This window comes from Dermacentor andersoni, chromosome 9, assembly GCF_023375885.2.
Source record: "Dermacentor andersoni chromosome 9, qqDerAnde1_hic_scaffold, whole genome shotgun sequence".
NCBI classification, from domain to species: Eukaryota; Metazoa; Arthropoda; class Arachnida; order Ixodida; family Ixodidae; genus Dermacentor; species Dermacentor andersoni.
The window spans coordinates 98,440,620-98,464,666 of NC_092822.1; the positions used below are offsets into that span (position 1 = coordinate 98,440,620).

Genomic DNA, 24,047 nt, shown 5'->3' on the forward strand with positions numbered 1-24,047 from the left:
CAAGTTAAAACAGTGTGCAACTGCTTTTGAAAGTTTCTTAGCCATGTCCGTATGAAGTCCATTTAATCTGGCATTGATTGGCTGCCCTGCTTCGCCAATATATTCCTTGTGGCAAAGACAACGTTCCACCAAAACAATAATTTAGAAATCATACAGATGAAAAATTTCATGCCCATAATCACTTGTAGTGCTTTTATTTTAACATTTTGAAGAAGTCTTCAGAACGGACACCCAAGGCAAGTGCAGGACGTTATGTTCACGGGACATTGAGGGCTTACTTTTTTTGTAACCCTAACATAGCTTTGAAGTTCCCAATGCAGCGATACCTGACCCTTGGCACCTCTGGGAATGTTTTTCTGTGAGCCTCAGAGCTTGATGATGTTGATTAGTATTTGTGCACAATACTGTTTGTGTTTGGGCAGTGCATAAGAAATATTCAAGTGTTGCAGAGGATCACAGCAGCTTGGATTCCTTTTTGGGTGCCTTTCTAACTAATACTGATCTTCTTTCCATTTCACTTGAGCAGTAATAGCCATCGTTTAAGGCGTTTCGTGAGCAATTTCTTTCAGGCAGTTATATTAAGAATATTTTAACCGTTATTGTAGTCGATATCGTCGCTACATGCCTATGCATTTTACCTGCCCTGTAATGATTTCAGTACATACTCAGTATGACATTTTATTCTATATACACGTTGGCAACAGACATGGGATTACAAAGAACAGGCCAGCCATACACACAGAACTAGAACAATGCAAAAGAATGCAAAAAATTTAATGAAATGTGTACAGTCCTTTACCATGGTACAAATCAAACGAGATTACCATTCAATGACTCCACTACATCAAGAAGTCTTGTTTGTAGCAAAAACATTCCATGTGGGGACGGGTCGAAAACAGGGAAGAACATGTTATTTCCTGTGAATATGCTTTTCATTAAAGCATCCTTCTTACTACAAGACCTTTATTTACATACAAATTTATCTTCTTGGGACATCCTCCAAAAGAGCCTTAACATTTCTAAATTTTAGTTCAATTCTGCCAGTATTATGCAAATATTTAAACTTTATTGTTCTTGTAGGAGACAGGTCTTGCAATCCTGAACAGATACAAAATATACCGAGAAATTCTTTATCATACAAGTTGAATATTGAGGTTTGGCGGTAACGTTGAGAACTCACAAGCAAATGAGAAAAGGAAAGGAGCTAACAGCGATGCATGTTGTAATGCCGCCGAGATTGGCCGCCCAGTTTCGTTCTTGGTAACATTATTAATTTCGTGGAGTTTGAAAAAAATGTGGTTCCATCTAACAAACTTCTTTTTCCATTGTCTTAACACAAAACCAACCAATCGGAAGCCTGTCATTCTGTTTAAGCAATTTTACCGTACTTACTCGAATCTAATGTGCACCTTCTTTTTCTGATAAAGCGGGTCCGAAAATTTCGTGCGCATTAGAATCAAGTACGACCCTAAATCTGCGTTACCATATCGCTACCGGGATTTCAAAATGGCCACACTGTTCGCACTTCGAGCTTAGCTGCCATAGCTTTCTCCATGTGCTGTAGTACGTGCGCTTAAGCAATGCTTCCTTTGGCTTAGGTTAGTGTGCCATGCACCTTCCAATTTTCTGCATTTGCTCTAACAGCATGGAGGTGCCAACTGCAAAGACATAGAGTTCATCATGATGCCGCAATTAAAAGGAAAGTGATCATGCGTGTGGAGACGGATGGAAATTGGGCCGCATGACAGGCATTCGGAGTTCCCGAAACTTGTATGCAGAACTGGCGCAAACAGGAGAGGCATTGTACACCGGTCGCCGCTACATACGCCTCAGTCACGCGGCCCCTATTTGAAAGCGATCTGCAGCAGCGACAAGAGTCTGCGCATCTAGGCGCACTGCGCTGTTCTCGTCGCTTAGTTCACATCGAAGCGAGAGGCTGCCCAAACTGCACACAGGTCAATTCCCTCGCTCCTGCTACCGCACTTCCTCACTCCAGCGTTTAAAAGTTTCCATGGTCATTGAGTGAGACGTGTTTGTGCTTGCGTGTGCATGACACCATGCTTGTTAATTTAGTTAGTAAGCAAATGTTTAAGAGTTTATACAGCCGATAAAACTACTATCCTTACTTCTTGTGTAGCTGTCTACTAATTTGCTAGCGTAACCAGTGCTTCGCCTTTCGTGCGAAACTGCGACTTTTTTATTTATCGCAACTTTAGTGCATTGGGAGTAAATCTTACTTTTTTCCAAATGAGAGATGGTTGTATTTCTGTATGAAAGAATGAGCTGCGCGGTATTGTAAAGGACTTTTCTTTCTTTCGGTCACAGCAAATGGCTGCTCGTTACAATCGAGGGCGGCTTCCTCCCCCCTTTATTTTTTTGGTCACGAAAAAAGGGTGTGCGTAATCATCGAGGGCATAGTAGAATCGAGCAAATACGGTAACAAGATTCTACTGTAATTCACAAGACAGAATTTGCGGATGCTGGTGGTACAGAGATGTATATCTTTTAAATCTTTTAATGGAAGAAATTACTTTCTCTCCTGCTTCCCCCCATCCCCTACCAGTGAACTTTGTGGACAGCCTGAAAGTTTTTTGAATATCGGGTCTGCTGGAATTGAACTGCTCTTCAGCACTGATTATATCTTCAGAGTTATTGCTAATGCGAAAAATACATATAGCATTTAAACAAAGCACACGTATGAGATCACAACTTCCGTAGAAGTGAAGAAGAAGACCTCAGCAAGAAGCTCGTGATCTTGACAGATGCAGAACCAACTTAGAGCAGTTTAACCCTAAGGGCAAATGCTGCACATACAGATCAACAAGGTACTGCTTTGTCTGACAAAACACCCTAACTGATGATTTCCCATAGGATATGCATTGTTGAGTTTTCTAACTGCCATGGTGCTTTGTCCACAACTGTGTACATATGTGTAAAAATTAGCAACAGTACTTTCTAGTTTGCCAATGATGTTCTTGGTTTCACTGAGGCATACCTAAATGGTTCTTTTTCTGCAAATGATGAGGGGGGCACTTGAAAGGGTTAACTGCGCACATAGCTCCACAAACTAGTCCTCATCTAGACGCTGCCAAACTGGACAACTGAATGGAAACAAAGTCACCATGATTTATATTGCTCCGACTTTAAAATTTTGGTGCAACTAAGTAAAAAAGTGGCATAAAATGTAACGCTTGGATACTGTCTAACTGATAGGCAAGTACCTCAGAGTAAAGGTAATGAACAACAGTCAAACAAGCCAGACGTCACTGGAGACAACATTTTGAAAAGTGGGCTTAAGAGGAAGCTTTAGCTCGGGTGCTCCTATCTAAATACATGTAAAAGGAGAATTCGTTTTTCTCGGCAACCACTGTACCAAATTTGACGGGGTCTGACGCATTTAAAAGAAAAACTTAAAATCTAGTGACTGTTGGTTTCGAATTTTCGATTTAGGTTGTCAATTTTTTATTAAAAATTGGCAAAAATCGCAAATTTTCAGAAAACGAAACTATCAAGTTTACAACTCCGTAACTCAGCAAGAAAAAACGACATCGCAATTCTGTGAATTGCATCTGATAGCACATCTAAAGCGGACAAATTTGACATCTTATGCATGAATCTCAAAAAAATCATTAATATGTAATTACAACTTTTGCAGAACCCTCGTAAACAACGTAACAAATTCACGTAAGATGCAAAATGACATATCAAATTTGTCCGCTTTGAATGATCTAAGGCATGCCGTTTACAGAACCGCGATATCTGCTTTTGATGCAGAGCTATGAATTTGTAAACTTCGTGCTTCTATTTTTTTCAAACTTCTGAATTTTTGAATATCTTTTGAACAAAATTGAAGCCCTAAATAAAAATTCCGCTTCAACAGTCCCTAGAATTTAACTTTCTCTCTCAATTGCAACAAATTTCATTAAAATCGGTCCAGGGGTTATCTCAGAAAAACGTTTTTGCGTTTTTACATGTATTTGAATAGGCCGCGTCGGAGTTGGGCCCGAGCTAAAGCTTCCTCTTAAACACATTCGGGCGACAACTGGAGCTAATATTTCACAAGTCGACTTGACTGACAAGTGAACATGGGGCAACACTTATTGCCATAACGAAGATAAGTCCACTGGACAAAACTCAAGGTCCATGTGTTGCCCAGATTTGTTGCCACAACAAAGTCCAGTTACCAAGATCCTGGCTCCAGTTACCCTGATGTTCAAGCACATGTATTCTCGATTGATTGAAACATTTCAAGCACATTTCAAAAAGACATTGGTAACATCAGTTACTGGCTTAGGCAATAGACATAAACCACAGAAACAAAATTTCAGGAGCTATATTAACATCTTGGGTTAGACAATATCAGGAAAAAGGAGTTGAGAGCTAACTGTGGTCAGTCATGCAGTTACATTCATTTCTAACATCCAGACTTGATACTGAATTGAACCTTGGGTGCACGTTTCATAACCATACAAGTTTGAAGAAAAAACAATCAGTGTAAGCGAAACAGAAACCTAACTGGCTCTCAAAATCTACTATTGGAAATTGTGAAATAGACTGAACCAAGATATACAAGACATATACTTAAGAGAATACTCGAAATGTTTGCCTGGTTGATGGCCTGACAAGGTACTCCAGTTGTTGGGTGAAAATCATGACTTATACATAGTAAACGGAACTGAATATCATGACAATGCTCAAGCACAATTTCAATTTTAGCTGCTCACCACATACCCAACCCAACATACCCAACCAGGAAATGTAGTGCCTAATGCAACTCTCAAGTGCTGGTGAACAGGAGCAACATCAAACTGCTTCCTTTCATTGTGACTAGATGGCGAATAATGCTTCAATCAGCACAAAACAATGTCTTGGTTGATTTTATGCACATAGCATGTAAAATGTGCTAGGCAGTTGCCACCTTTACAACAAGTCATATGTGTGTACGATGCTACACTGTTCTGTCACAAGTGGCAAACGTTTGGGAACACAAGACGAGGTTCTGCAAAAAAATTCCAAGTCAGGCCTACTGGTACACGTTAAAGTTGCAGTAACAGAGCATTGCACTGGACAAACAGCAGCAAAAAAGATGAAGTGCCATCCATTTCCTTCTGCTCGTCTTGTCGCATAAACTGTTACTCTATTCAAGACGAGGATGCGCTCCTTTTCAACATTTTCAACTCGTAGACAAATGTGCTTTAACTTTTTTCGAGATCTGTGCGGACTCGCCACTGAATGCGGCCACTTTGCACATTGCTATCCCTGGCTTCATTTATTCCTGCAGTGCTGCCACTTTCGTATCCTCTGTTCCCCAGTGGGTTCCAGCAGAGGTCGTTTCGAAGATTGATTGTGGCAGCAATTACAGTTTGTGGGATACCTACGACCCCACTTCCATTCCACTACAAGGACAACCGTAATTCAGACAGCAGTAATATGGCAGAGCATTTGCTGGGCTAGCTAAGAAAAACTGCAATTGAACCAAATTCAGACCCTGTTTTGTGCCACTGTTTTGTGAGCTGCTGCTATCAGCTTTGATATGATAAGACCATTCAGCTAGGCATGTTTTCCAGTACTGTTTCTGAAACAGCCACAGCCGACTACATGTACCAATTCTACCATTATGTGTTGCATCGAAGCATTTGAAGTTCTATTCTCAAATAGCTAGATGCACAGCTACATCTTACAACATATTTATCAACAGGAGCAACAGCAATCTATCCATTCTCATTACAGTCCCCCAGATATCTCTAGTTCCTCTCTTCCATCAGCTGACCTTGTCCCATGTCTACAAAAATCTTGTCTTCCTCTTGCTCTTGTCACACACCTTCAACTGCATTTGCCCTGCCTTGGGTTCCCATTTCACTGCTCTGATAGACCGTGCATTACCTGTTCTACACAATGCAAGATCTGCTGAAATATTGTGCACTTTAGCTCTCTGAACTGCGCTGTTGACTTATCTCTTAATGTTGTGCTTATAATTTTCTATCCCACGGGCTTCTTCGATGTGCACTTGAAGCATGTTATGTCAGAGTTTTTAACATTCTGCTCAGTAGGCAAGAGGGACTGCAAGATGTTGAACTTCCGACCTCATGCTTAGCAGCACGACGACGAAGCCACTGAGCCACCACGGATGTAAGTCGAGAAAAAAGTTTGTGTCAGTGCAGCTTGATGTTGCGCGGTGAGGCATTATTATTTTTATGCGAATTTGCTGCAGGCTGCACACTTTGATGGATGACAAAGTTTGCTCTTCAATGCTCTGGGTACAAACACTGATAACCTCAGACTAAGACAGTACGAGTGATCTCTTTTGCGGACGTCAAGATTAGATTTGCCAATATACTGCTGGGACTGTGGGTGCAAGTGTTTCAATAAATGCAGAACTTCTGTCAAAAGAGAAAAGATCTATAAAGCATGGGATCATCGAGTCACTTCACACCAGGAAGGGTGCCAACTTTTTAATTAATCTCACGGACAAGAAATACACTGACTTATGATCCACGTGTAACACAAGAATGTGATACTTTTGTTTACATAGGCTCGTACCTTTGTAGCCAGGATATTTTTTTAGTTTTCCAATAGACTTGGTGAGTCGGCACATATCCTGTTCACTTCCTTACCTTGCGTTGTGTCTTATGTGCAGTTTGCAGCAATGCACTCCCGCAGCTATCAACCCTATTGATGTACAGTTCGGAGGTGGCGCCGACAGCTTGCTTTCGTTGTGAACATGGCCGGGCACTTCGGGCACTTGAAAGGCCTCTCTCCACTGTGAGTCCGCATGTGGTCTTTGAAGTGGGTTGCATGGTTCGTTGCGTATTGGCAGAGGTTGCAGAGGAATGGCTTTTTTCTCTTTTTAATCCAGCGTGCCCGCGAACCGCTTTCTCCACCACCTTGGAAGAAACGATGGCCATGTGGCCTGAACTCATCCACACATTTGGGAGGATCTGCCATCAATGCCTGGAGAAACGAAATGACTTCACCAGAATCGCTTGGTGGTGCTGCATCTGTGGGAGACAAACACCAGTGCTGCAGTGAAGGAGCCAATTTAAGCTCCTTTCCAAAATGAACATGGCTGGTTAAACACTTAATGGTACCGATTGATGTTCGTAGTACCCGCTTCTTTTGTGATGTTACAGGTGAACTTCCCATACTTTCAAGAGAAAATATCGGCCAATAACGAAGACAATGCAGTCTGATACAATATTTGTCACATGACACAAGTGCAAGACATTAGAACGACTTTGGAACAAAAGAAGCATGCATGCAATTGTGACTTAAGAGTTGCAGCAGTGGGTTGCTGCGACTGCTCGATAGAGGTTAGATCCTACAATCAGTCATGCATCTTTAATAGAATTTTAGGTGGACTTTACCCATTTTGGAAGTATGCATTTCACAAGGAACTTGAGTTGTATTGAGCATGCAGCAGTGTATAATAATGTCCTAACTGCAAATTTGTAAGGGATACGCTATATAAAATGGTTCCTATGATAAATAACTGTGTGGAAAGTCACCAATGATGCATGCACCCACAGTAGTCGGGAGAACCCAATCACCACAATGTGTGTACGCAACATCATACTTGGAGAGTCACTGGTACTAAGTGTGGTCCATTGTAATTCAATAAATGGATCACGTTGCACCAGGTCAGGGAATAGATTCATATGAGAATGATTAACAGAACGCCAACCAAAATAGTGCTGCCAAAGGGGTTAGACGTTTCGGCTTCTGTGTGGAAGCCAAAACATATAACCTCTTTGACAAGACGATTTTGGGCAGCGTTCTTTTGTCTTTGCAATGGTTCATTATGTGCAACCTTACAGTAGAAACTTTCTATTCGAAGCCAGGATCGTGTTTATGGAGGCCTATATTGGAGACAGAGACGCTGACAAGTGTGTCCCCAGCTGTAAGAAATTATTTCACTCATCAGGGCAATCGCCCTGCAACTCATTCTTTTGGAACTGTTTATTTCTGAATTCACATTTATTTTCTCATATGTGAAATTGTATTTGACACTTTAGTGATTTCCAAGACAGAAAAATTCCCCTAGTAGTAATCGTCTGGCAGTGCCAACAGTTTAAGCATGCAGTTTCTTGAAGGTTTTTGTTCTCTCACAAATAGAACGCAGAAAAAGAAATATTACCTATGTGTACATTTTTTGCTGCAATCAAAACCAAGTGCAACAGACTAGCGAATGACAATGCAACATGGGAACAGCAGACAAAGCTGAATTATTTGAAACATGCTCATCTCCACGTTTGCTGGAATGCTGCTCTTAAATGTCAGTGCTCCAGTATGAAGATATAGGGCTAAAGCACATGTATCGTCAACTTGATAAACAAGAAATTGACAAATATAGTGATTTTCCAATAACAGCTTGCATTTAGTGTTCACACCAGAGCACCCTAAATCCCATGTGCTTTCACCACTGGCAGCTCGAGTTACATACTTCATGCCAATGCGAACACAGAACCCGTGTTTCTTGTATGTGTGCCTTTGTCATCCTACCTACATTACCTTTACATTGCCCCACTGTAATAGCTGTCCATTCACACTAGAGCACTGCTATTTAACAGTAGTGCACCAACTGGCAAATTAATCAGTTCAACATTCAACTGGGTCCTCTTCTATTTTGTAAGACCAACAAAAGCACTGCCTAGGTTCGATGTACGTATGCCTTTGTGGTCCTGCCCAAAGCATTCTGGAGCTCTGGGATCCTTCACGTCATTCACACAAAGTCCATCATTGTGATTCTCTCCCGCACACCTGCACTTAACTCTAGTGCCTACAGCTCACAAGCTCACAATCAACATAATTAAGTGAGCGGGGCTTTCTGGTGCCTGTGGGTGCGTACATGGCGCCGACAGTTTGCAGCCTGCGTGAATGCAGCGGGGCACTTGGTGCACTTGAAGGGTTTCTCCCCACTATGCGTTCGCATGTGATCTTTCATGTGGGTCACATGAGGCGTCGTGTATGGGCATAGGTTGCAGAGCAGCGGTTCCTTATTCCTGGCAGTCTTCATTCCCCGAACATTGGTGACTTGAATGGCGCTGCCGACAACCTGACAAAACTTGAGTGGCTTGAAAGGTTCGTTCTCGGCTGCCTCCTCTGTATTCTCCTTCGCCGTCCACCACTGCAGAAATGACCTGCCCCTGCCTCGAGTGCTTCGTCCTGGTGCATCTGCAGAGAGAGTAGATGCTCTTCTTACACGGGAAGGGCCAAGCTATAGGGCAGGGTAGTTATGCACATGACAGTTGCTCACACTATTGGTGTGCACAAAAGAAAAATTTGTGCTTTCTAATGGTTTCTGTACGCTCACAACACAAAAACATTTTTTTTTTTATCACAGTTTGGTAAAACATGGCTTCATGCCATATTTTATCTGCGAATAAATCGCAAACCACCACCATATGTGCATGATGCCATTAATATTAGGTGTGTTCCAAATCTGTGCGTAAACGCCATCCTGGCTGGAAAATCATCTCGAGTTCTGTTCCAACCCTGCCATAGACATACAGATGAGATCTTAAGAAAGCTGCATTAAAATCTGCCATGATGTAGGAGACTATGCTGTCTACCAAGCAGATAGCACGAGTGCTACCACTGGGAGCCACAGAACAGATTGGAGTCAAGTGAGCGCAGTTAATAATTGCGATTGTGTTGAAAGCCCACAGACATGGCCGGTGTGCAAAACCATAAGTGTGAATGCTATTTGTGCTAGAGGGAGAATGCCCGCTTAGGAAAGTAATGTGTGCAATTCAACTATGTACTGTGTAATGTCATGTGTAATGCCACAGATTAAATAGCACCAGTGCACCAAATAGAAGAGTAAAATAAATTATTTATAGATTTTTTAAATTGCTTTTGTTCCAATACGCAGACTAGAGCAAAGGAAAAGTTATGTTTTCAGACATAAAGAGGAAGCTTTATCTTGGGGGGCCTCTATCTAAATACATGGCAAAGGAGAAATCATTTTTCTTGCCAACCACCGCAGCAAATTTGGCGAGGTTTGTCATATTTAGAAGAACAAGTTACATTCTGGTGACCGCTGAAGCACATTTTTGATTGAGGCCATTAATTTTTAATTAATATTGTCAAAAATAGCTAATTTTCAGAAAACGAGACCATTTAGCTTACAAGCCTAACTCTGCAATAAAAACTGATATCGCAATTTCATAAAGTGCATATAATAGTACATCTAAAGCAGACAAGAATAATATATTACACATTCCTCTGCAATATACCATTCTTGTACAAGTATGAATTTTGCAAAACCCTTGTAAGCAGGAACAAATTCATGCAAGATGTAAATTTATATATCAAATTTGTCCAGTTTAGATGCTCTAGTGGATGCATACAGTTTACAGAATGACAATATCTTGTTTATGCAGAGAGACAAATTTCTAAACTTCAGACTTCATTTCTTTTTAAGCTTCCAATTTTTAAAAAGTTCTTGTAATAACACTCTGGCCCTAGTAAAACTTCGCTTGCAATAGTCACTAGGATTTAACTTTATCTCTAAAATACAACAAATTTCGTTAAAATCGGTCCAGGGGTTATCTCAGAAGAGCATTTCTGCATTTTACATGTACTTGAACAGACGAAATTGGAGTCGGGCCCGCACAACACCTTCTTCTTAAGTGACACAGCTCTCCTTGCAGAAATTAACTGGAACACACCTGAAGTTGCTAAAGAAGTAAGCGGATGTGGAGACGTGCCTAGCTGTGCTGCCTGACAACAACCAGAAGTTCAAAAAAACTAGGCAAACAACAATGTCAAATACTTAAGTGCAAGCCAGCTACGTACGGGATAAAGAACAAGACAAAATAGCACGAGCAGCAACTTTCAATTAGAAGTACACCGGCAAACCATCTTGTGAAACAGTTGCTGTGCAGGCGTGCATCCACATTTCCCAAAGCAACAGCATGGGTTCCAATGAATTCCTTGAAATATACACACACTAGGAACAAATCAAATAGCTTATAAGATGACAGAAATGAGAAATACATTGCAGGACAAAAGAAATATTACTGGTACTTTGGCTTAACATATGTTACGGAACAGTCGCACAAAGTGACAAAAGCAACAAAAAGACATGACTAAAGTGTTAGGGGGTTAATCGTTTCCCTATTACAGATGTCACACAAACAGTGGTAATGCCACTGCATTTTACTTGAAACATTTATTTAAGACACAAGAAACTTGCATAGAATGTCAATGCCATGTCCTGCAAGACACACTATTTCTTGAATATTTTCTGTGTTTTACAAAGCTGTATTGAAACCAACTAAAAGTATGACTGCTTGTAATTTATTTCATTACATCTGCTCTTCTCATTCTTACATATATGTTATACAAGGTTTTGCATTACAGTCACTGAGTTCGGGACCTCCTCCTGCATATCATTATACACTAACATACACTTGCGTTAATAAGCTTTTACAAACATACAAGAGCAGACCTGGTACGAGCATGTCTTTGGGAACGAGTCTGTGTGATGCACATACAACCATGTTCTCACAGCCTCAAACCACACTCTTCTGACAACTTCATAATTTTCATTGTTGAGTGGCTCAGAAAGACAGTCTTAAGGCACCAAATGCGTACTATGCAGGGACGTCCACACTTCCTGCGAGCATGTCATCCCTACAGTCATACCTCGTCATAACAAAGTCCCATCCAACATCTTCATTATATTCAATATTCATTACAAGCACACACTTCTTACTCACTGATACTGATGAGAACTGACACAGTGGTTACGAGGGTGCAACGCAACTGTTAAGGCATTATGTGGTGCGGGCTAGGCATTTTCGCTCCCAATCTCGAGCTTGCCAAATCACTTAGGAGTCTCAAAAAATCCTGCTTCCTCCATGACACTTTAGTGTTGCGTCGCAGTGGCAAATGTCCATGTCGCCATCAACTCCACAAGGGAAGGGCCAGGCGTGACAATGCTGCCGTGAAATTTCTACGATACTGTGGCTACAATCGGTGGGTTTCACCAGGCACGATGTAAAGGGTGCCTTGATGTCCTCGACTGCTGCTCTGTGCAGGGTGGCGACATTCGTTGAAGTGGTTGGTGCCATCGATTGTTGGCGCATCTTCCACTGAGGTGCCCACATGGCCACACTGGTGTACGACATAAGGCAATGCAAGCTCCAACAACTAGTCAGTCGCACCCACTCGCCGAGAAAGTTTCCTGGCTTATGAGTGTACTAGTGCATGAGCTGCTCCAGAAATGGCTGGACAACGTTTTTGGAATGCGATCAGAGATCGTGCCCCAGCTTCCAAAATATACAAAAAGGTGGATGGAGTAGGCCAGGAGCGACAAGTGGCAACTGATGAAGTCCTCATGTTTGTGCAATATGAAACTTGTGCTAGTGTAATTTGGCCTTCCTTTGCAGCAATGTATAAAGTGTTTCAAAAACTCAAATCTACCCTTTTTCTTGTTTACTGTGTCCTGTTTAAGAGTACAATTAAAATGTTACCAACGACCAAACCCCCAACATGCGTGCAATACAAGTTCTGTAAGTTGTGCAAGCATTAAATTCAGTCTTCTCAATTAGCCACGTGGAAAGTTTTTCAAAAACTCAATGTACTTTCTTCTTTGTGCTTGCTGAATTTTCCTTGACAAAGTAAAATTTCAAAACATACACATATGAACTTGCACATGCAGCTGCTGGATAATACAGGGAACTCTTGCATGTGTTAAAATCCTACGATGAGCACTTCAAGGGTATGACTTGGCGGACCGAGACGCCCTTTTTGATTAAGTCATTGAAGCAAGCTTAACATACCCATTTCAGCGAGACAGTGGGTTCAGGTGGAGTTTAGCAGGGACACATATTGACTGTTGATCTCTATTACGCGAGAGTCAGACTGCATATACCACTACATCTGCAGAAAATAATGTCTAGATTTGCAAAAAAGAAATATAAATTCTGTGGTTTTATGTGCCAAAACAGCAATCCATTTAAGAGGCAAGCCCTAGTGGAAGGTTGAGGATTAATTTTGGCAACCTGGAGTTCTTCAATATGTACTGAATGCACGGGGTACACAAACGTTTTTTGCATTGCACAACCATCGAAATTCGGCTGTCACAGCCGAGATCGAACTCGCGGCCCCGTGCTTTACAGCACGACACCATGACCACTGAACTATATACAGTCATATTGTATGCTATTCCGTTTCATGAACCACCTTGTTTAAGTGTTGCACCATGACCAACTCGCGGTTAAATCACTTATGCTGCTTGCATAGACTGCAACATAACATTTCATAGCCATTACTATTTTGCTCGCTGTGGTAGCCATATTTCCTTCCCCCAGAGCAGGTTAGCCAACCAGACACTTTTCTGGTTAACATTTCTGCCTTTTTTTTTTCTCTCTCTCTCTCTCTCCTTGGTTGGCGGGCTTGATTCCAATTATGGCGGCCACAATTTGATGGGTGCAAAATGTATAAACGCCAGTTTGCTTAGATTTAGATGCACAATGAAGAACTCCAGGTGGTCAAAATTATTCTTGGTTTTCACACAACCGCAAACCTAATAATCAGATCATAATTATGGCATGAAAAACCCCACTATTTATTGTAATGGCTATCATCTTCATTTTCATTACACAACGTAGAGCGAAAAGAAATGTTAATCTTCGTGACAAGAATAGCACCTCATTGAGGTGTTTCTTTTTTTTATATACAAACACTTCATGTTTAAGAGCACAAAAACTTTCAACTGTACCCTTTAGTTCCACTTGAGCAAAAGGCAGCAAAATGTTCAATTGGTGTTGTAAAACCTAAGGTTCAGTCCTACTATTCGTGATCTAAACTGTGGGGGGCACGTGCACTAAACCACGTCGTTTTGCGCTCAAACACCGTTATGCGAAAAATTGAGAAAACTGGGAAGAGGCGAGTAGTGAGAGTGCCGATTCCATATATGCATACAGGGTGTTTTTTGTTAATACTTTTCATACACATATTTTATTAAAAGTAACTATAAGCATGGTGAACATGGCGTATTTGTAGAGGGGTCCCTAGGTTAGGCATGCATACTTTGCTGCTAATGCTCGAGTTTTAACCGGCTACTTAAAAAAAAATTTGTTTTTGTTTTTTACGAGTGCCTTGGTGGAACTTGTTTAAATGCCAAACTTGGAGGCAGTCAAATTTTAATGCACTGCAATATACATATACTTTTTTTGTTATCTGGAAAGTACCACATAATTCAAGATATTGGTTAGTGAACTTCCATGCTGTATGCAGGCAAGATCAAAACCGAGCGAACTGAGAGAACAGAAAATGTGGGCTCAATGTCATCTCAGACGGAAGCTGCCCTGTGACGAAAAGTGCAACAAAGTATGAAACTGAATGTCACGGCAGATTTTCACACGGCTCATTTTGCCTGAAAAGCAATGTCACAATATGCAATATCAGTGTTGGTCACGAAATGCCATCATTTAAACTTTGTCACACTCTGATATGGGCCTTTCAGTTTAACATAGCAGCAGGGCACACTGTTTCTGTGTACACTGTCTGGATTGAGTACTGAAAGTAAATAAATATGTCAAATACAGAGAGATTTAAAACTTTTTCAAAATGGGGGTGCATGAAAATATGAGTGCTTCCAAATTTGCCATTTAAACTGCACCCCCAAGACACTCATAATCTTAATTACCCTTCTGAAACTCATTGGTGGCAAAATATGCCCGCCTCGCCTAGAAACTCCTAGAAAATGTGCCATGTTTGCTAGGCTCATACCTTCTTTTAATAAAAAAAAATCTCTATAATATAAAAAGAACACCCTGTATAAAAACAATCTACCATTTTGCAATTTTATAAAATATTAAATGGGAGCAACAACTGAATCTCTTAATTGAAAATGCTTATTGCTGATTATACGTACACATTGTTCTCTGCAAAAGGTGTCTGTCCTTTCCTTGACAAGCTTTTTCACAGCAATGGTGGTCACAACGCTGGAAGACACGGACAAGAGCGAGACAACAGGACGACCACTCATCCTGTTGGTCCACTCCTGTCCGTGTCTTCCAGCGCTATGACCCTCATTGCTGTATCTGACCAACTAGCCCGCAGTAACATACTTCTAAAGCCTTTTTTTATCCTAGCGCATTAGCCGTACTCTGCCGAGAAGTGGGCACAGCCAAGGCAGGCACTGTAGCAGACGACGCAATTGTCACCACCCTGAACAGAGCGGTGGGCAAAAAGGACAGAGAGGCACCCCAGTGAACTCAGGAGGGCAACGCCATCTGGGGGTTTTATATTTTACAGTGTACTGCACGAAACCTACAGTGAAAGGTGCAGAAAAAAAAAGGAGAGACACTAAAGGAAAGAGAGCAGGCTGTTTGCACTCTTTCCTGTCATGTCTTTCTTTTTTTCCACACCTTACAGTGCAGGTTTCATGCAGTATGCTGTAAAACTCAGTATGAACCAAGTAACCTATCAAAAAGCACATCTGGGGGTGTTGTAGGGGAACTGAGATTTGAGTCATGCGACGAAACTATCCTTGCTCATCGGTGAAAGCTCACATGGCATTGCACGCAATTCCAGCAATGAAGGCACCTTCTGGGGTGCTGCCATGGTTTGCGCTGCAGACGGCACCAATGCCGACAATGGTGCAAAGCTGAGGAACAAGCTAAGTACAGGGTCATCCCCACTCGGCAAAACCACCCCGTCACTACAAATTCAACATGACAATTTATTCTATACATACTATTGGCAACAAACATGGCATGACAAAGAAGAGCAGGGGGGCCAGAAGATAACAAAAGGAATCGGAGAGAATATACAAAGTTAATGTCATGCCTACATTCCTTTAAAGCATAATAAATGAAATCAGTTCAAGCATGACACACTGAGTGTACTACATCAGGAAAACGTTATGTATCATAAACATTTCACTTAAGCACTGTTTTGGAAAGAAAAGAATATCTGAAGACTTCTTTCTTGCTACAAGAGTCATTCAAATGAATCATCTTATTGTATTCCGTTAAATTATCTTACTGTATTCTTCTATGGGGAACTAGACAATCCGGTAATTATCAGAGACATCTCATTCAAAAATGTGTTTGCATTCTGTTGAGGGTGTTTTGGTAAGCTGTGAGACCTAACTATGGCACCACCTTCTCAAAAACACCATATAATAAATATGATAATATAATAAAACCAAATTATATATACGGTTTGTTTGCTCAAACATACAAAAATTGTTTACATTCCACTACTGCGTGTAATACATCCAGCAGATACATTTTCTAACAGAAATGTAAGCGAATTCCCATAAGTTGCAGCAGTTGAAGTAAACAAATGTTAATTCATCAAGTTCATTCAAGAATATCTTTGCGCATGTTTTAAGTTCATTAAACTGTTTTTAACTGAAGCACAAACATAGGGCATTGCTTTCAGTGAATGCTCTCGCTATATCCTATAGAAACATTTTGCAGGTGATAAGTTTAGTTACAATAATTTCTATATTTTTGGTGTGTATATCTTCAACTATCTTTTTTATTGCATATCTCGAATTTAAAACTCTTTTGTGCGCATTACTGACAAATTGGAACACAAGATAAGGTTTTGCAAAAAAATGCCAAGTTAGGCCTTTTGGTGCATGTTAAAGTTAGAGTAACAGAACAGTGGACTGGACAAACAGAAGGAAATGAACAAAGCACTGTCAGTTTCCTTCTCTTTTTTTTTTCGTTTCATGTAATTCCATGCACTGTTACTCTAAAACGAGGTTCGATTGCTTTTGAAAATTTTCAGCTCATCGAGAAATGTGGTTTCCAGAACCTCTACAAGATCTGAGCAAGCTCACCAGTGAATGCAGCCAATTTGCAACTTCTTGTATCTCGCTTCACTGCTGCCTGCAGTGCGGCCACTTTCGGAGCCCCTGCTCCGCAGTGGATTAAAGTGGAAAATAGAGAGTTTTGGCTTGTCCGTAAGAACTTCTTACAGTTTACATGTTACTGGGTTCACATAGCTGTGTACGGCAGCAGCAATGCCAGTAGTAACACCTTGCGATGATTTGTCTAACTACACTTCATTAGGAAGACTTTTGTGCCACATTAGGGGCATCGTCAAAGTAAAATAATAAAGGTATTTTGCTACCGAACCTTTATAACTGTAGTAAGTGGAATATAACATTTCTTATACGAAATGTGCCGACTTAAAATCGCTACACTAAGAGACAAAACAGAAACTTGTGTTCCCGTGTCGTCTCTACACGTTGTGCTTTTCACAAAACTTACTTCTTAACTGAAATCAAAATGAAATAAACTAGCCTTACTTATTGCTCTGTTGAATATAACATGTCACTATAATATTAGCTTTGTGTACTCCATGGTTAGGCTGCCTCCCCAGGTGTTGATACCAGCATCGTTGCTGCCATGTACTTTTCCGGTATTCCGAATAAGGCAATACTTATTTATTTACAGACACTATCAGTTCTGTTTATGACCTGGATAGGAGTTGTACTACACAGATAAAAAAATTACAATAAACACTGCTGGTGTAACACAAATGGCATATAATGAGGTAACATAGGCAACATGCAACTCATCAATGACACTGAACTCCCATTTTGTGTAACAGAAATCAAGTACAGCACAATAAGGCACTAGTAGAGAAGCTGAGGTGCTAGTTAACTATAGAGAACAATGCAAGAGAACTCCTCAGAGTTTTCTACATTCGCAATGTTTGGTGGAAGCCCTCCAGCCTCATGCTTTTAAGACAAACAGCGACAGCAGCCTTTTGAACACCATTCTTTTTGTTCGAATTTGTTTCATCTAATCTGTGACTTCTTTGTGTATTGGCTTCTATAAATTAATACATTGTTGTCTATTATACCGTGAAAGAGAATAAGCCCTTCTTGCTTCTTTTGCGAATTGAGAGGGTGGTAAGTTTGCTTTCTGATGAAGTGAAAATACTGAGTACTTTCTACAGTAACAACAGTAAATAAAACACAGAGCACACTATTCAACCTGTTCCAGTTTGATTATATGTGTCTTAAAGTGTGGTTCCCAATTCATTGATCAATCTTAATATTTTTGCAAGATGATGGCCTTGCGTCTGGTGGAACGTGCTGAAGCATTCATATAGTGTAGCCTAGTTGTTTGTTAGTTTTGCCAACTATTTATTCATTTAGTTGCCGAGGCTCAATCTGATGTATAGTGGTCCCCCAAACACTTGTCTGTTACTTGTGGCAGTTGCTTCCCTGTTAAGGTGTACACAAAGTTTGACAGCTGGCATCCATGGGCTACTGTCATGCATACTGTTTTGCTTTCATTTAGGGAAATTTGTCATTTATCTCACCAGTCTTATATACAGTAGAACCTCGTTCATACATTTTGGGAAAAAACACGAGAAAAAAGCATGCTAACCGAGAAAACGTACAATCCAAAGTAACAAACAATTTGACAGACTCGAATGTAGTTGAAATCCACGCAATGCAAAGCGTTGCGCAAATCATTGCGCACGAGGCACGAGATGCTGACGCGCGTCGTACTGATGGGGCTTTGGCGGCCCAAGACACATTTTGTTGTTCTCCTACTGTGCAGCTGGAAACGAAAATAAAATAGAGCTGGTGAGCGAACCGAGATGCTGCCGAAGCGAAATGCGATGCTCCCATTGTGTCGCCTGCAGTAGGAAACGGCAGTGCATTTGGATTATCGCCTGCTAAAGGCGTGCAGTACGCTGTTAACGGCACTATGCCCAACGCGCTGTGATATAGGTAGGTGAAAATACTTATCACAATAGGTTTGGCGCGATGGTGATAAATGTGGCGTGTGATGACCAGGGAGATTTGTTGGAAAAGGAATAGGAATCCGAGTGCACGCAGAGATTTTCACGAGAGACAGGCAGGCACATATTGCGGGCAAAGTGATGCAGCAGGCAGTTATATACTGCTCTCGATTGCACATGGCGTGCGATTGAGCCTTTCCTTGCTTGCATGGGATCTAGTGGGTGGACAACATATACGATTGCAGTTTGGCATTGTATGGACTGTTAGTGCCGAAAAATCATGTTTTCCAGGAAAGTATGAACCAAAAAAAAAAGTAAGCATTACTCCACCGAATCACTGTTTGTGTTCTCGATTGTGAACATTGGCACCAGGAAATCGTAGGAAACGGGACTGTATCAACACGGTTAGTTTCTGCTGTATTAGTTCTACTGTATTAGTTTAATACAGTAGAACCTCGTTCATATATTTTGGCAGTCCAGCGGCCCGACATGCGTTTTGTTGTTTTCCTATTGTGTGGTGTTTTAAGAGGGCAACGGGAAACAAACAAAATCAAGCTGGTCGGCAACGAAAGATGCTGCCGAAGTGAAATGTGATGTCCACATTATGCCGCCTGTAGCAGGGAATGACGGCAAGTTTGGATTATCACCTACTAAACACATGCTACCGATGGCACTACGCACCACGCACTGTAAAACAGATAAGTGAACATGCTTATCACAATAGGTTTGGCGGCAATAGCTGTCAATGCAGTGTGTGACGACCCATGTGGAAATGTGCTGGTACCAGAATAAGAAACTGGGCGTACCGTCATTTTCACGCGAGATGGTGGCTATACACTGTTCTCGGTTGCACGCACCTCGTGCCTTTTCTTGTTCACATGGGATCTAGTGATCGAAAAACTTATATGATCGCAATCTGCAGCAGGGAACGGCAGTTCATTTTGGTTATCGCCTATTAAAAGCATGGGCTACGCTTCCGATGGTACCACACGCTGTGAAACAGATAGGTGAAGATGCTTTTAGCAATAGGATTGGTGGTGATAGCTGCGAATACCACATGCAATGACCCTGGAGATGATTTGCTGGTACTGAAATGAGAAACAGAGTGCGCGCAGCGGTGTTTTCACATGAGACGGGCGGGAAAGTATTGCAGTGAACCTGCCGCGGTGGGCAGCTATGTACTGTTCTCAATTGCATACACCTCGTGCATTTTCTTTTTTAGCTGGGAAAAGTTTGGCGATATACTGAACGTTGGTGCCAAAAAAATAATGTTTTCTGGGAACATATGAACAGCTAAAAAATGAGCGGAACTCTATTGAAACATTTTTTGTGTTCTAGATTACGAACGCTGGCACTGGGAAAACGTACGTAACGGAACATATCAACGAGGTTCTACTTTAAATGTTCAACAACATTTCTTCACTTCTTGCCTTTCCATCAGTATATGTGATGCAATGAATTATGGACAAGCTAAAGCCCTCTATTATTTGCAAGATCGGTTCTAGCAGCAATTAATCTGGAAAATCCCCGGTCGCACTTTCAGTCAGCAACAAGGACAACCACGATTCAAACAGCTTGAACATGGCGGGGTGCTTGCACGGTTAGCAAACACTGCAACCAATAGCTGTACAGTGTGGTCCTCTCCACCTTCTATGACAGGGCCATGCCACCTGCACTACAAGTTAGAAGACGACCTAACAAGCTCATATAGCTGCCCTGATCTACTAATGTTTATTTTGCATGTGGCGCCGACAGCTTCTTCTCGTCGTAAATGTGGCTGAACACTTTGTGCACTTGAAGGGCCTCTCTCCACTGAGTCCGCATGTGGTCCTTGAAGTGGGTTAAATAGTGCGTTCTGTATGGGCAGAGATGGCAAAGGAGAGGTTCTATCCGCGTGCCCACAGGGCGTTCCCGAGAGCTGCTTTCTCCAACACTTCGGAAGATACGATGCCCGTCTGGCCTGGACCCATTTGCCTCCTTGGGTGGATCCACCGGAACGAACACAAGAAATGAAGCTCCGTCGCCAGCATTACTTGATGCTGCTGCACCTATGGAAGACAAACACAGGTGCTTCAATGAAGGAGCAAGGTTAAGCCGAGCACCAAAATGAACACGACAGTTACACGACTGGTTAAGCATTCAAAGAGACAGATATCTGATATTTGTTGTACTTGCTTTTTTTAATGCTAAAACATTACAGGCAGACTTCATCTACTTTAGAAGCATGAAAGAAAAACTGTGTTGTGCAAATGTGAGTGCGTCAGTGTGCAGTAAATGGCAGGTTTTAAGAGATAGGAGGTACATAAACGTTCCTTTGTTAAATAGAGAGTGCAAAGTTACTCTTGATGCACGCACAAACAGCTATCGAGATGTCACAATCATCACAATATAAGTATGCAATCTAACTAAGCATACTTGGAAAGCAACGTGAAGTCCTAACCTAGTTCTTTTTCTTTTTCCATGCAAAGCCTACAGTCCATAGCGCCCAACCCTAGAATAAACTATTTTTTTCTATCTGAAGTCACAATCGTGTTTATGCCTGTGCCCGATACAATGGCATGTGAGGGAAGGCAGCAAGTGTGATCCCTGCTGCAAGTGTGATCCTCACTGCCTCTGTTACAGTATTATCCTTGTGCTCACCAAGGCAATAATCAAGCAACTTATTCTTTCAAACTGTTTGTTTATTTCTACGATATACGTTTGTTTTTTACTTCTGTCAACTGCGTTTTATACAGGGTGCTTTGGCTAAGTTGTGCAAAAATGTGAAAACCCCACATGTGAGTTAAAGCAGCAAATAAGTAGCCATCTACATATGAGGCATACTCAATCTGCAGCAATGCAAACAAAAAATGGAGCTAAGAAAGTCAATGCACTTCATGCAGTGTTGATATAATGGTACGAAGGTTCCTGCATGAAACAGTTTCTACAGAGGATTACTTCTCAACATTAAGTCTTCAACCTTCCTTCCACAATAGCATGTCTTGCCTCAATGAAACCCGTGCCTGTCATCCCTCCCTTTACTCTCTTGAAACCATGTCGATCTTTTAGGGCGTCATTGCTATTTGTCATTTTTTTCACAGAAAAATAACTCTCGCCGGTCTTGTTAGTTCCTCACTCTAAAGCTTTGTGTGAAGTAATTTCTCATCAGGAATGCCATGCAAGTTCAAGTGTAGCATAGCATTCACAACATGAAAGCAGCATGCTCGCAACATTAAAGGAAATTCACGCTAGACCTTTGCACTAGGCTTTGCAACAAAACTGCACACCATAAAGAGTGAGCAATAGAAATTTTCTATTCTTCAAAAGCTAATCAACCTATAATGTAAGATAGGCAAAATTCCATAAAGGCTTTCCTACGCATCTCACTTCCCCTGGACAACATGGCTGTCCTCCAACTAGTAGCGATGTTGACATTACAGTATGATTTCCAAGGGCATGGATTGTGCAAGGAGGAACGCAGCAGGCATAGCCAGATTACAATGCATGCTCTCACCTTATTTATCTTTCTAGATCAATGTCTGCCATCGTGATTGGGTCAAACAAGATGCGTGGGGAAGCCCACATGCAGAACTCAAACAAGTGTGTCCTAAAGCCACTTTAGGAGAGTTTTGTTGCTGGTTAGCTGGTACATGATTTCAAAATTTAAAACAGTGCCAGGAAACGAGACATGAAAGTGGCTTTATGATCGTATTAACCAACACTTGTTCACCATATAGAAATTTTTCTTTATAGTACTATCAATTCTTCAGCAAGGTTCTTTGTAGAATATTCCATTAGCGGTTTTTAGGAAGCCAAGATGTTGTTTCACATAGAGAAAAATTTGGCAATACCAACGATTATGCTGCAACAAAAAAAGAAATTCGCACAAGCTGACTAGACATTAAGCAATCTGAATGTGGGACAGACACTCAAATCCTAAAGCAATGTGAATCAGGAATACACACAGAGACCTTTGAGCAATGTGATTTAAGAAAAGAGAAAAAGAAAATAGTTTTGCAAGGTTTCACATCTTTTGCAACATAGCTTGCAATATTCGTACGACTAGCTTCACACTACTGGGCAGTGCCCTCACTGATGTCAATTTATGAAAAATGGAGCTGGCACTCAACCTAAAAATGCATGTGCAATCAAATCGCACAACACATCACTCCTTCATGCCGATTCCCTCCCAAAAAATGGTGCCAACACTTGAAGAGAAACACATTGCACAGCACAAGATTCTGGCAAGGATCACATCGGTGCTTGTAGGTGCAGCCGTAGCACTTGACAGTGCGCCTTCTGCTTGAATGCGGCCGGGCATGTGGTGCACACTAAAGGCATCCCTTCGCTGAATGTGCATGTGGTCTTGCATGTGCGATGTGACGAACACCGTGTGGGCATAAAATACACAAAGTGCAGCAGCTATTTGTTCACGCAAGTTCTGCAATGGTAAGTGCTACTTGCTCTTCCACTTTTGAAAAAAAAAAAAAAAAGCAGCGCTTGCGTGGCTGGATCTTGGATGCCTTGGATGTGTCCTCGGCGCCGCCCATCACTGACCACCATTGGTGGAAGAAGCTGTTCCAGGTTTACTTTCCGCTACCTATCCTGTGAGCAAAATAAAAATTAAAGGGAACAGTATTGCAGTATGGAAAAGCCAAAGTTTGGTAATGAACACAATCGTTACAGAATGCCTCATTAGGCACAATTGATATTCGTAAGCCAGGTATTCAAGATGCTGCATGGCTAGGGACTCAGTTTTCACTGATGGGTAGGACTTACCCACAGCAAAGAAGCATTAAGTAAACTATCAAATTATAAGTAAACTAAGCTGTGCATATGTCACAGCAAGTTGACAAGTGAAAGCTTCGTGCACATTCTTTTTCTGTCACTCAACTTTGCTGTCACTGTTGGGAGCTTTGTCGCTACACCACTATCACAAAGCTGGTCAGTGAGGAACTGAGGCTGAAAAATTCACCAACGATTACAATACTTGCCGAGATGCTTCAAGAACAAACATCTCAATTCACTATCGCAATACTGAGAAGGCTTGGATAACTTATGACCTATTCAAGGAATGGCTGGCTAAGCTTGATGTCATCACTTAAAGCCAAGGTAGGAAAACAGTGTTTTACTCAACAACTACAGTGCACACGGCATTAGCCTAAAGCTAACATCTGTTAAGCTGGTGCTCCTGCCAACAGCAGGCCTCCAACCATCGGACACCCACATGACAGCCAATTTCAAAGCATTGTATTAACCGTGCATGCTGGAATGGCTGATCCTAGTGATTAAACCACTTGGCTCCTAGCACATTGGGGCAAACAGGTTTCAGT

The 24,047-nt window shown here is 41.5% G+C and overlaps 1 long non-coding RNA gene across 1 annotated transcript in view; it reads right to left on the minus strand.

The window, feature by feature from the left end:
* Nucleotides 1–20,896: 20,896 nt before the first annotated feature.
* The window catches only part of LOC126528431 (uncharacterized), a 28,058-nt gene continuing 24,907 nt past the window's right edge, over nt 20,897–24,047 (minus strand). Inside the window, exon 2 of the long non-coding RNA XR_007599021.3 lies at nt 20,897–23,319. This is a non-coding gene — a long non-coding RNA (uncharacterized lncRNA). The remainder of the gene's footprint in view (nt 23,320–24,047) is intronic.